This window comes from Xenia sp. Carnegie-2017, unplaced genomic scaffold (assembly GCF_021976095.1).
Source record: "Xenia sp. Carnegie-2017 unplaced genomic scaffold, XeniaSp_v1 HiC_scaffold_6, whole genome shotgun sequence".
Classification (NCBI taxonomy): Eukaryota; Metazoa; Cnidaria; class Anthozoa; order Malacalcyonacea; family Xeniidae; genus Xenia; species Xenia sp. Carnegie-2017.
In genome coordinates, this window is record NW_025813526.1 from 17,593,527 (window position 1) to 17,603,530 (window position 10,004).

Consider the following 10,004-nt stretch of genomic DNA (forward strand, 5'->3'; position numbering starts at 1 on the left):
TGCTTCTCTCTGTTCTCGTTGCTTCTTTACTGTACTACATTTCGTTGTTCTTTATGGTATTGATTCTTGTTGTTAAGCGTCTTGTGTTGTCGTTGTTCAGATGTCTTATTTAGTTGGCCTTTCTCGTTTCATTTGATGGCCTTATAGCTATAACTTGCTTCGTCAAATTTGAGCTGACTGATGTAAATATAATTCGTGGTGTTTGGTGTGTGGTAGTTTTTTATAGCTTTGAGACCTAAGTTTTTTCTCTGTTTTTTCTTGTTGGCGCTAAACTCCACAGGTTATGCAGCTATTATAGCACGTCCTACTTCGTGTCGTACATCGTAGTTATCATTGTTGGTTTTCTACTGCGAGGCTTTGTATCAAATTACATGAATTGCATTACGGTTGCCCTTACCTGTATTGTTTTTAATACAATTTTTCTTATGGACGCGTCAAACATATAAATATCGAATTCAATCTTATCTTGTTTATCTTGCTTTTTACATGACGATAATATATAAGCACAAATATCGCTTCAACTTTAGTAAATTTAGAAATATTATAAAACTGATCATAAGTTTCTACTATTCTCATGATCGAAAGATACCTACTCTGCTTTAAAATGTTTACTGTGGCCATGTCAGAATATGAGTTTTCACATTTTTTTTAATGTTGGGTAGAACTGAGTTATTAAGTTCTAAAGCAAATTATTATTGCTGTCATATTTTTGCGTTCCTATCTTTTAATCATATATTTCGTTTAAGTAAAATATCAGAAAACCGCACAAATTCATAGTTGTGCGAACTACAAACCTAGCGTCACTAAAAAAACTCGACTTACTTTTATGTATAAAAAACCTGTAAGCTTTGCGAAATTATTTATCAAACCAAACACACTTCAAACAACCAGCAAAACTGAAAAACCTTATCTATGAACAATTTTTCCTCAATAAAGGAAAGCATAATTTTATCTTTAAATAAATTCTTCCCTTGATATCACAAGTTTGAATTACATAAAGCTCCAACACAAAGGTGATTGTACTTTAGCCATTCTACTTTTAATCTTTTTGTGTGCAAAACGCAAGACTACGTTGACATATTATAATTGGATTATTATTACATATAAATCTGTATAAAGCATTATTCATACGGAACACATTTATGCTCTTGGTGCTTCTCTCTGTTTGCTCTTGATAATATTTTTTGTACCAGATTTTAACAAAAATGTGTGTCCAACATGAGATGCATAATCCACTGATAAACCAATAGCAATACTAAGCACAACAGTTGAAAATGTGTCAATCGTTAAATCACAAATGTACATCAACTGGAAAAAATTGGATTAATTGCAGCAAAAAAGAATGGAAGATCTAGGTTACGTCAAAATAATTTACTGCAGCACATTTTAAAATGCATTTACATTTCTAACCACCATAGAGGCAATTCCATTGGTAAAATTAAATTCTTTAGAAATTCAAAACCAATAGTATTTTTCTGAAAAGTACTTTAAATTTAAACTTTATAAGCTTAATTTATGTTAACAAACGCCAAATCCGCCACTGGGAAGATGAAAGTTAATGCAACTGAAAAACGCTTCAGTGAAGTACCTTTAGTTTTCTTTTTTAGTGACAAAACATAAGATTGTCCATTAAATAAAGGTACAGTGATTGTTATGAATTTTGATTATTTTTATAAAACAACGATTGCTGTATAATTTCGTATGAGATTACGAAGTGAAAATTTTCACATACCACTGATAAAGCAACACATAAAAACACCAAAACTGACGTCACTAGGCTTGCGAATAATCACCATGGTGACAACAAATACAACTGCCATAGCCAGAAGTATATTTCAAAATAGTTCTTTAGAAATGACCTGACACAGTCATAGAAAGTTTAAATAACGTAAAACAAACTTTCTCTTTTAACAAAAAAATTTAAATTTACGTAAATAAAGTACCTTGTTTCCTTCAGCAAACAAATCACTCGATTATAGACAAAGTGGTTTTCCCTGAAAACAATTCTTTCTGTCAAGCTTCAAAACTTATCCATTGCTTTTACTTGATCTTGTATTTTTCTTAGAATTCGTAGGAATGCACGTATTCCAGTTGTTTAAAATGAGGAATATGTCAATCCAACAATATTAGTAGCATAAACTATTTTCTAAAGCAAGACAAACCTTTATAGTGTTAATGTTGTTTTTTCAATGAATGTCATCACGAAAACGATTTTTGTCACCTTGAAGAAATTCTCGCAGTTTTTCGTAAAAGACATTTTTATTTTTGACAGTCAATTCTAAATTATCTTATTTATAAGGTGATGAAATCTTGTGTAATAATATTGGTCAGCTTAAAATCATAAAGAATTTCTTTATACATACTTGTAGTGTTTAGAAAATAAGTTGAGTTCGTCGTTTTTAAACATTTATTGTAATGTTCAAACCAATTTTGCATGGTGTTTGATGACAGATATTGTTTTTCACTCTTTATACTGTTAAGCGTATGCAAACTTATTTGTTCTTTAAAACAATCAATCTCTCCATTAGAAAAACCCATGCAATTAAAATAATGATTTCTAACTGTCTCATGAAGGAAAAAAGAACTGGCGCCATAATATAGAAAGCAAATTTCAAATTTATCCAAAATTGAGACATTTTGTATTTAAAGATAAATTCTATACCAATCCCAACACATACAACAATTCAAAATAATTTCGATATTCTGATATTATCACCGTAATACATGATTCATCAATCACATGCATCTATAGCTTCGATAAATATTATGTCTTTCACACTGCTCACAACACGATACAAGTATTTCATCATTAGACTCACCAGTATAAAATGCTATCAGTTCACCACCTTGCACAAATTTCTTACAATTGAAAAAAAATTAAACTTAGACAGTGTTACATAAAAATATGGTAACTACAAAGCCAAAGGATCGTGTTAAAAAAGGAAATTTAATAAACTACCTCGTCATTAAGGTCCATGTATACTCTGACAATTGTTCCAGTAAGAAGAAACCATTTGGATTCAAATTGTTGTTCTAGTTGCAGTGAACCACAAATATTTCCAACAAGAACTGCAGCAGCAATTACTAATATGATGATCTGAAAAATTAATGATTATTTCAAATTTGAGTACAAACGTAATACCACAAGGCAATTTTTACAAACTCAAAAAATTTGTACTATAACGGAGAAGACACACATATGGCAATAATTTTCTATTCCTGGCTTTTACCTGGATATTATGCAACATGACGTGCATATATTTGTAATGATGCAATTTAAAACGATAGAGAAGTTGGTATACCATCATAGGTAACTTAACAACACCTGGTTAAACAATCTTTCCATAAAACAATTGTAAATAACTTTTCTGTCCACATTTATTTGATTTATAATCATCAGGTAAAATTATACAACAAGAACAACCATCACGACCTCTGCCACTTTTTGGACTTGATCTAAAGATCGTAACGTATAAAAAATATTACAATTTCGTAAGCACTTATTAATCGTTTCGTTGTTGTTCGTTTTTCATTTCATTTGATGTTTCGAGCAATTAATTTTTTAGTGTATATCAAGTGTATTTCAACCTAATCTTTTAAAGTTTTCGAGCCCTGATTGAGATCCCATGTAGACGAGAAACGAATTCTTCATGTTAAGTTTAGAGCCCAAAAGATAGTTCTTAAAAAAGATATAGCAGCTTGATCTTTAATCGGGATTAATGATGGTTTTCATTACTCTCTGTAATTGGTGCACTAGTAGTTTGGCAATGATCTTATAATCTCTGTTCAACATTATGATGAGATGCCAGTTTGTGATATGTTCAGAATCATCTTGCTTATAAAGAAGGGTGATGACGGTTTCCATCGGTGATGGGAACAAAATTCCATAAAAGACGCAAACACTATTCCAAAAATTCGTTTTCCAAGATTTGTCAGAAACTCACGTAAAATTCTTTATGTAGGTCATAAAGTCCGGGGGATTTGTGATTAGTCAGAGACATAACGGCTCTTGTGTATTAATTTCAAGCAAGAAAGCTGGTAAACCTTAATGACGGTTTGTTTATTTAAAAGATCTCAAATGTGGCTATTTCTCACATTTCTTGCAAAAGTAAGTTGTTATACGCTGCAGAACAAAACTTTAGAAAGTTATGAAAAAAGTGCGAGTACTCTAATTAAATAATCATGAATTAATATTTAATCTGCGGATACAGGCTGCGTTGAAGTTACATAAAAGAATAACACCGGTTTGCAAAAAAAAACAGAAAATTTTTATTTACATGTTGAATGATAACACGTCGAAAATGTTTGGTCATTCAGTATTTATATTTCTTCTTGTTTAATATCTCTATGTTCATCAGGTAATCATGTGATTCATAAGCAATTTATATTTAATTCTAATAAAGCGTCATTTTATCTTTGAATAGATAACTCCCTTTAGATCTGAGATTTGAATTACGTAACGCTCCAATACAAAGGTGATTGAACTCGTACCATTGTACTTTATTTCTGTATGCAAAATATGACACTTTACGTTGACATATTATTATAATTAAGATTATTATTGCATATAAAGCATTGATCTTACTAAACCATTTCTTCTCTTGATGCTTCTCTCTGTTCTCGTTGCTTCTTTACCGTACTACATTTCGTTGTTCGTTTATGGTATTGATTCTTGTTGTTAAGCGTCTTGTGTTTTCGGCTTTCAGATGTCTTATTTAGTTGGTCTTTCTCGTTTCATTTGATGGCCTTATAGCTATAACTTGCTTCGTCAAATTTGAGCTTGACTGATGTAAATATAATTTGTGGTGTTTGGTGTGTGGTAGTTTTTTATAGCTTTGAGACCTAAGTTTTTTCTTTGTTTCTTCTTGTTGGCGCTAAACTCCACAGGTTATGCAGCTATTATAGCACGTCCTACTTCGTGTCGTACATCGTAGTTATCGTCGTTGGCTTTTTATTGCAAGGCTTCGTATCAAATTACATGAATTGCATTACGTTTGTCCTTACCTGTCTTGTTTTTAATACAATTTTTCTTATGGACGCGTCAAACATATAAATATCGAATTCAATCTTATCTTGTTTATCTTGCTTTTTACATGACGATAATATATAAGCACAAATATCGCTTCAACTTTAGTAAATTTAGAAATATTATAAATCTGATCATAAGTTTCTACAATTCTCATGATCGAAAGATACCTAGGCTGTTTTAAAATGTTTACTGTGGCCATGTCAGAATATGAGTTTTCACATTTTTTTTTAATCTTTGGTAGAACTGAGTTATTAAGTTCTAAAGCAAATTATTATTGCTGTCATATTTTTGCGTTTCTATCATTCAACCAAATATTTCTTTTAAGTAAAATATCAGAAAACCGCACAAATTCATAGTTGTGCGAACTACGAACCTAGCGTCACAAAAAAAACTCGACTTACTTTTATGTATAAAAAACCTGTAAGCTATGCAAAATAATTTATCAAAGCAAACACACTTCAAACAACCAGCAAAACTGAAAAACCTTATGAACAATTTTTTTCCTCAATAAAGGAAACCATTCTACTTTTAATCTTTTTGTGTGCAAAACGCAAGAGTACGTTGACATATTATCATTGGATCATTATTACATATAAATCTGTATAAAGCATTGATCATACGGAACACATTTATGCTCTTGGTGCTTCTCTCTGTTTGTTCTTGATAATCTTTTTTGTACCAGATTTTAACAAAAATGTGTGTCGAACATGAGATGCATAATCCACTGATAAACCAATAGCAATACTAAGCACAACAGTTGAAAATGTGTCAATCGTTAAATCCCAAATGTACATCAATCCAGCAACATCTACCTATAGAATTATTTGACAAACAATATATAAAATCGACGCTAAATTTAAAAAGGCTTGCTAAACTAGAGTGCGAGTTGTGTTTGACGTCTTATGTTTGTTTAATCCTTAATTATATAATTATAAAATAATAGTTAATCTGCGGATGCAGGCTGCGTTCGAGTTACATAAAAGAATAACACCTATTTGCAAAAAACAGAAAATTGTTATTTACATGTTAAATGATTGAACGTTGAAAATGTTTGGTCTTTAAGTCTTTATAGTTCTTCTTGTTAATTAACTCTATGTTCATCAGGCAATAATGTGATTCATAAGCAATTTTTCTCCAATTCTGATAAAGCGTGATTTTATCTCTGAATAAATAATTCCCTTTAGATCTTAGATTTAAATTACGTAACGCTCCATTACAAAGGAAATTGAACTCGTGCCATTGTCCTTTTTTTCTGTATGCAAATTACGAGACTTTTACGTTGACATATTATTATAATTAAGATTGCTATTGCATATAAAGCAGTGATCATTCTAAACCCATTTCTGCACTTCATGCTTCTCTCTGTTAGTTCTCGTTGCTTCTTAACTGTACTATATTTCGTTGTTCTTTTAAGGTATTGATTCTTGGTTTTAAGCGTCTTGTGTTGTCGTTGTTAAGATGTCTTATTTAGTTGGTCTTTCTCGTTTCATTTGATGGCCTTATAGCTATAACTTGCTTCGTCAAATTTGAGCTTGACTGATGTAAATATAATTGGTGGTTTTTGGTGTGAGGTTTTTTTTTCTGCATTGAGACCTAAGCTTTTTTCTTTGTTTTTTCTTGTTGTCGCTAAACTCCACATGTTATGCAGCTATTATAGCACGTCCTACTTCGTGTCGTACATTATCGTTATCTTTGTTATTTCTCTACTGCGAGGCTGTGTATCAAGTGAGAAGAATTGCATTACGGTTTCTTTACCTGTTTTGTGTGTGGTGGTTTTATCTGCTTTGAGACCTAAGCTTTTTTCTCTTTTTTTTTCTTGTTGGCGCTTAACTCCAGGTTATATCTCAGTCAACAAGTGTGGTTTTTCTGTGCAATTTTTTGTTCTTAATAATTTGGTTTGGCAAAAAATGGGTCAAATGCCTTATCTTTCATTCGAAGATCTGTATAAAGTAACCCCATCATATTGAGTATTTTTGCCTTGTGAAAGTTTTTAACAATCCTTGGCAATTTCTTACGTTTCTCGCAAAAGTAAGTTGTTGTACGCTGCAGAAAGAAAATTTAGTTAAATAGACCGAACCAGGTATTCTATCCAGCTCAATAAAGTTCTATAAATTACATCATTGCGCTTGTGATGAAGATATTTGACTAGAAACCGTTAAGAACTGTTGGTATGTGTCTATAAATGATAATTATGTACCATAGCTGCAATCTATGCAGTAATACAATTTAATAAACGCTTTTAATTTTTATAATGTGCAATAAAAATAAGGCATGGCTAAAAATACATTTCAACGACTGTAACCGGTGCATTATTTGGTTCGAGAGCAATTTATTATCTTAAGTCATGACCATTGCAAACATTATCTTCAACCTGAACTCCTTGATTCGTTTGTGAAAGAAGGCTGGGAGTGTTCATTTTTCTTGTTCTTGGGTGAAACATGTCCAGATGAGGGAGAACTTTCAATTTCTTAAGCTTAATCATAAGGACGAGGACCAATAATGGATAAAATGGTCGGAAGGAAAAAAAGTTCATGGAAAATACCAGATAAAACAACACCAAGCAATACCTACAAACTGTAATTGTAAAATTGAAAACATAAAATTTCCACATTGTACAATATGACAAAAAATATGTACGAAACTTACCCTGAAAAACGTCATAAATAACTTCAAAATATACTATTTCAAAAATAGGAAATGCGTGATTCGTCTAGGTAGTATTATGTTTCATACCTGATAATAAGAGATGTTTCATTATTTTAACACTTTTTCTTGTACCAGATTTTACCAAAAATGTGTGTCCAACATGAAATGCATAATTCACAGTAAACCAACAGCAATAATAAGCACAGCAGTTGAAACTGTGTGTCAATCGTTAAATCCCAAAAATAACATCAATCCAGCAACATCTAACTAATGAATTATTTGACAAACAAGATATAAACTTGCCGTTAAAGTTAAAAGGGCTTTATAAACTAGTTTTATTGTACAAATTTGACTAAAATGCAGCAAAAAACAGGGGCCGATCTAGGTTATGTCGAAATAAATCACTGCAGCACATTTTCAAATATATTTACAATTCTAACCAGCATAGAGGAAAGTCCATTGGTAGAATTATAGATTTAGAAATTCAACTACAAAGTTAAAGGATCATGTTAAAAAAGGAAATTCAATAAACTACCTCGTCATTATTGTCCATGTAATCTCTGACAATTGTTGCAGTAAGAGGAAACCATTTGGATTCAAATTGTTGTTCTAGTTGCAGTGAACCATTAATACTTCCCCCAACGAGTGAAGCAGCAATTACTAATATAATGATCTGATAAAAATAATGATTATTTCAAATTTGAGTACAAGCGTAATACCACAAGACAATTTTTACAAACTCCATAAATTTGTAATGTAACGGAGAAGATAAACATATGGCAATAATTTTCTATTCCTGGCTTTTACCTGGAAATTATGCAACATGACTTGCATATATTTGAAATGATGCAATTTAAAACGATAAGGAAGTTAGTATACCTTCCCTGGTAACTTAACAATACCTGGTTCAACAATCTTTTCATAAAACAATTGTAAATAACTTTTCTGTCCACATTCATTTGGTTTAAAATCCTCAGGTAAAATTATACAACAAGAACAACCATCACGACCTCTGCCACTTTTTAGACTTGATCTTAAGATCGTGATGTTTCAAAAAAGTTACAATTTCGTAAGCACGCATTAATCCTTTCGTTGTTGTTCATTTTTCATTTCATTTCATGTTTCAAGCAACTAATTTTTAGTGTATATCAAGTGTATTTCAACCTAATCCTTTAAAGTTTTTTGAGCGTTGATTGAGATCTCATGCAGTAAAGAATGGAATTCTCCATGTTGAGATTAGAGCCCAAAAGATAGTTCTTAAAAAGACATAGCAGCTTGATCTTTAATTTGTATTAATGATGGTTTTAATTGGTATTAATGCTGGGTAAAAAATGGTAGGTCATTTGTAAATTTGACCATAAGGAAAGATTTCTTCATTATCTTGTGATCTTCGTCTTATGTAACATGCATGCCCTAAGACATATTCAAACTTTTGGTAGAGACTGTTTACTGACAAGCCTCGGTATTCTGTCAAAGTTTGTCATTCAGCTTATAAAACATCCAATGTTAGAGAATGACGTCAATTCACAATAGTTGAAACTGAACCTTTCCTTCGATGAAAAAGTATTTAGTTAAATCGACCGAACCAGGTATTATATCCAGCTCAATAAAGTTGTATAAATTACATCATTGCGTTTGTGATGACGATATTTGACTAGAAACCGTTAAGAACTGTTGGTATGTGTCTATAAATGATAATTATGTACAATAGCTGCAATTTATGCAGTAATACGATTTAATAAACGCTTTTAATCTTTATAATGTGCAATAACTGTAACCGGTGCATTATTTGGTTCGAGAGCATTTTATTATCTTAAATCATGACCATTGCAAACATTATCTTCAACCTGAACTCCTTGATTAGTTTGTGAAAGAAGGCTGGGAGTGTTCATTTTTCTTGTTCTTGGGTGAAACATGCCCAGATGAAGGAGAACTTTCAATTTCTTAAGCTGAATCATAAGGACGAAGACCAATAATGGATAAAATGGTCGGAAGGAAAAAAAGTTCATGGAAAATACCAGATAAAACAACACCAAGCAATACCTACAAATTGTAATTGTAAAATTGAAAACATAAAATTTCCACATTGTACAATATGACAAAAAATATGTACGAAACTTACCCTGAAAAACGCCATAAATAACTTCAAAATATACTATTTCAAAAATAGGAAATGCGTGATTCGTCTAGGCAGTATTATGTTTCATACCTGATAATAAGAGATGTTTCATCATTTTAACACTTTTTCTTGTACCAGATTTTACCAAAAATGTGTGTCCAACATGAAATGCGTAATTCACAGTAAACCAACAGCAATAATAAGCACAGC